Raw genomic sequence first — 4,848 nt, 5'->3', positions numbered from 1 at the left:
AGTTCAGTTCAGTTTAGTCACTCAGTCGTGTCGGACTCTCCGCGACCCCATGAATCACAGCACGCCAGGCCTCCCTATCCATCACCAACTTCCTGAGTTCACTCAAACTCATGACCACAGAGTCGCTGATGCCATCCAGCCACCTCATTCTCGGTCATGCCCTTCTCCTCCCGCCCCCAACCTTTCCCAGCATCAGAGTCTTTTCCAGTGAGTCAACTCGTCGCATGAGGTGGCCAAAGTATTGCACTTTCAGCTTTAGCATCAGTCTTTCCAATGAATACCCAGGATCAATCTCCCTTAGAATGGACTGGTTGGATCTCCTTGTGGTACAAGGGGCTCTCAAGAGTCTTCTCCAACACCACAGTTCAAAAGCATCAATTCTTCGGCCATCAGCTTTCTTCACAGTCCAACTCTCACATCCATACATGACCACGGGAAAAACCATAGCCTTGACTAGATGGACCTTTGTTGGCAAAGTAATGTCTCTGTTTTTTAATATATTATCAAGGTTGGTCATAACTTTCCTTCCAAGGAGTAAGCGTCTTTTAATTTCATGGCTGCAATCAGCATCCGCAGTGATTTTGGAGCCCCCCCAAAAAGAAGTCTGACACTGTTTCCACTGTTTTTCCATCTATTTCCCATGAAGTGATGGGAACAGATGCCATAGGTAGGGGATAATTTAGTATAGGTTTAATTCTCTCAGGGCCTATGGCTTTAGTCCCTTCTGATATGATTAGGTCCAGCTATCTAACTAAAAAGCCTCTTGATGAAAGTGAAAGAGGAGAGTGAAAAGGTTGGCTTGAAGCTCAACATTCAGAAAACTAAGATAATGGCATCTGGTCCCATCACTTCATGGGAAATAGATGGGGAAACAGTGGAAACAGTGTCAGACTTTATTTTTTGGGGCTCCAAAATCACTGCAGATGCTGATTGCACCCAGGAAATTGAAAGACGCTTACTCCTTGGAAGGAAAGCTATGACCAATCTAGATAGCATATTAAAAAGCAGAGACCTTACATTGCCAACCAAGGTCTGTCTAGTCAAGGCTATGGTTTTTCCCGTGGTCATGTATGGATGAGAGAATTGGACTGTGAAGAAAGCTGATCACCGAAGAATTGATGCTTTTGAACTCTGGTGCTGGAGAAGACTCTTGCTAGTCCCTTGGACTGCAAGGAGATCCAACCAGTCCATTCTAAAGGAGATAAATCCTGGGTGTTCATTGGAAGGACTGATGCTAAAACTGAAACTCCAATATTTTGGCCACCTCATGCAATGAGTTGACTCACTGGAAAAGACTCTGATGCTGGGAGGGATTGAGGGCGGGAGGAGATGGGGACGACAGAGAATGAGATGGCTGGATAACATCACTGACTCGACGGACATGAGTTTGAGTGAACTCCGGGAGTTGGTGATGGACAGGGAGGCCTGGTCTGCTGTGATTCACGGGGTAGCAAAGAGTCGGACACGTCTGATTGACTGAACAGAACTGAACTGAGCTATCTAACATATTGTTGACAAAGCTGAGCCTTTTCTCTTGATACCTTGTAACTGCAGCCTGCCAGAAATTTAAGAAGTCTTCTGAGGCTCGTAAACAAGCTTCCTCTGTGTCAGCACAGAGCAAAATATCATCTACATATTGCAACACCACTGCCTCGGATCTATTAAAATTTTGTAGATCCCATGACAAACTTTGTGCAAATAAGTGAGGATGGTCACGAAATCCCTGGGGCAATACTGTCCAGGTTAAATGAGAAGCTGGCTGTGTAGGGTCCACAAAGGCAAATAGAAATTGACTTTCGTCCGCCAAAGGCACTTAATAGAAGGCATCTTTTAAATCAATTACTCAGAAATATTTGGCTCGTTCAGGAATTTCAGACAATGCAGTATAAGGATTAGGCACCACAGGGTGTAAGGAAACTATTCAAAATTTGAACTAGTCCCCATTTACCATATACCCAAAATATAAAGTCGTTGCATGAACTATTACAGGGAATTAATTTTCCCTGATCTTTAAAGTCTCAATGATGGGTTTTAACCCTTCCTTAACCTCAGGTTTCAGTGGATACTGCTTTTTATGTGGAAATAAGTGTGGGTCTTTGAGCTTGACAACTACAGGAATGGCATTTTGTGCCTGATCCACAGATTTTCCATTAGCTCATACTGTAGGATTTACATTTTGCTCAAATAAAGGGAGAGAAAGGGAGGGCTCCATAGTCATGAAAACAGAGGCATGGACCTTGCTCAGTATATCCTTTACCAAAAGGGGTGAGGGAGACTCTGACACAATCAGAAACATGAGTGAAAATAGCACCAAATCCTAGTCACAACTGACAGAAACACTGAAGTAATACATTTTGGCTCGTCTAGACAGTCCCATTATGGAAGTGGATCAGGAAGAAAGTAAACCAGGGGCTTCAATAAATGCATATTAAGTTGCCCCAGATGCGAGAGATGCCTGCCCCAGCGGCGCAGACGCGAGAGAGGCCGGCCCCGGCGCAAACAAACAGGCAAAGAGGCACGGCCAAGAGGAGCTACCCCACGCATGAGGCCAGGGCCAGCGGCCAAGAGGAGCTGCCCCACGTCCAATAGGCGGTGGCTGCGTGGGCACAGGAGGGCTGACAGAAGCTACTCCACATTCAAGGTCAGGAGGGGGGGCCATGAGGAGACACCCCTTGTCCAAGTTAAGGTACAGCAGCTGCAATTTTCTGTAGTGGCTGTGAAGAGATTTTCCATGACCAAGGTAAGAGAAACCCAAATAAGACGGTAGGTATTGCGAGGGGGCATCAGAGGGCTGACACACTGAAATCATAATCACAGGAAACTAGTTGACCTGATCACATGGGTCACAGTCGAATGTGCTCCACTGGAGAAGGGAATGGTAAACCACTTCAGTATACTTTCCTTGAGAACCCCATGAACACTATCAAAGGGGAAAATGATAGGATGCTGAATGAGAAATTCCCCGGGTCGGTTGCTAGGTGCCCAGTATGCTACTGGAGATCAGCGGAGAAGTAACTCTAGAATGAATAAGGGGATGGAGCAAAAGCAAAACCAATACCCAGTTGTGGATGTGAACGATGATAGAAGCAAGGTCCGGTGCTGTAAAGAGCAAGATTGCATAGGAACCTGGAATGTTAGGTCCATGAATCAAGGCAAATGGGAAGGGGTCAAACAGGAAATGGAAAGAGTGAACATATACATTCTAGGAATCAGTGAATTAAAGTGGTCTGGAATGGGTGAATTTAACTCAAATGACCATTATATCTATTACTGTGGGCAGGAATCCCTTAGAAGAAATGGAGTAGCCATTGTGGTCAACAAGAGTCCGAAATGCAGTACTAGGATTGAAACTTAAAAATGACAGAATGATTTCTGTTCATTTCCAAGGCAAACCATTCAATATTACAGTAATTCAGGCCTATGCCTCAACCAGTAACGCTGAAGAAGCCGAAGTTGAACGGTTCTATGAAGAAATACAAGACCTTTTAGAACTAACACCCAAAAAAGATATCCTTTTCATTATAGGGGACTGAAATGTAAAAGTAGGAACTCAGAAAAAAACCTGGAGAATCAGGCTAATTTGGCCTTGGAGCACGGAATGAAGCAGGGCAAAGGCTAATACAGTTTTCTCAACAGAACGCACTGGTCATAGCAAACACCCGCTTCCAATAACACAAGAGAAGACTCTACACATGGACATCACTAGATGGTCAACAACAAAATCAGATTCATTATATTCTTTGCAGCCAAAGATGGAGAAGCTGGATACAGTTAGCAAAAACAAGACCAGGAGCTGACTGTGGTTCAGATCATGAACACCTTATTGCCAAATTCATATTTTAATTGAAGAAAGAAGGGAAAACCACTAGACCATTCAGATATGACCTAAATCAAATCCATTACGATTATACAGTGAAAGTGAGAAAAAGATTTAAGGGACTAGATCTGATAAATAGCGTGCCTGATGAACTCTGGACTGAGGTTCGTGACATTGTACAGGAGACAGGGACCAAGATCATCCGCATGGAAAAGAAATGCAAAAAAGCAAAATGGCTGTCTGAGGAGGCTGTGAAAAGAAGAGAAGCGAAAAGCAAAGGAGAAAAGGAAACATATAAGCATCTGAATGCAGAGTTCCAAAGAATAGCAGGGAGAGATAAGAAAGCTTTCCTCAGTGATCAATGCAAACAAATAGAGGGAAAAAAACAGAATAGGAAAAACAAGAGACCTCTTCAAGAAGATTAGAGATTCCAAGGGAACATTTCATGCAAAGATGGGCTCGATAAAGGACAGAAATGGTATGGACCTAACAGAAGCAGAAGATATTAAGAAGAGGTGGCAAGAATACACAGAAGAACTGTACAAAAATATCTTCACGACCAACATAGTCACGATAACGTGATCACTGACCTAGAGCCAGACATCTTGGAATGTGAAGTCAAGTGGGCCTTAGAGAGCATCACTACAAACAAAGCTAGTGGAGGTAATGGAATTCCAGTTGAGCTATTTCAATCTTGAACGATAATGTTGTAAAAGTGCTGCACTCAATATGCCAGCAAATTTGGAAAACTCAGCAGTGGCCACAGGACTGGAAAAGATCAGTCTTCATTCCAATCCCAAAGAAAGGCAATGACAAAGAATGCTCAAACTACCGCACAATTGTACTCATCTCACACGCTAGTAAAGTCATGCACAAAATTCTCCAAACCAGGCTTCAGCAATATGTGAACCGTGAACTCCCAGATGTTCAAGCCGGTTTTACAAAAGGCAAAGGCACCAGAGATCAAATTGCCAACATCCGCTGGATCATGGAGAAAGCAAGAGAGTTCCAGAAGAGCATCTATTTCTGCT

The sequence above is a fragment of the Moschus berezovskii genome, chromosome 21 (genome assembly GCF_049115385.1).
Source record: "Moschus berezovskii isolate FMDL1 chromosome 21, NW_MosBer_1.0, whole genome shotgun sequence".
Classification (NCBI taxonomy): domain Eukaryota; kingdom Metazoa; phylum Chordata; class Mammalia; order Artiodactyla; family Moschidae; genus Moschus; species Moschus berezovskii.
The sequence above is the reverse complement of the archived record's forward strand: the minus strand, read 5'-3'. Positions refer to the sequence as shown.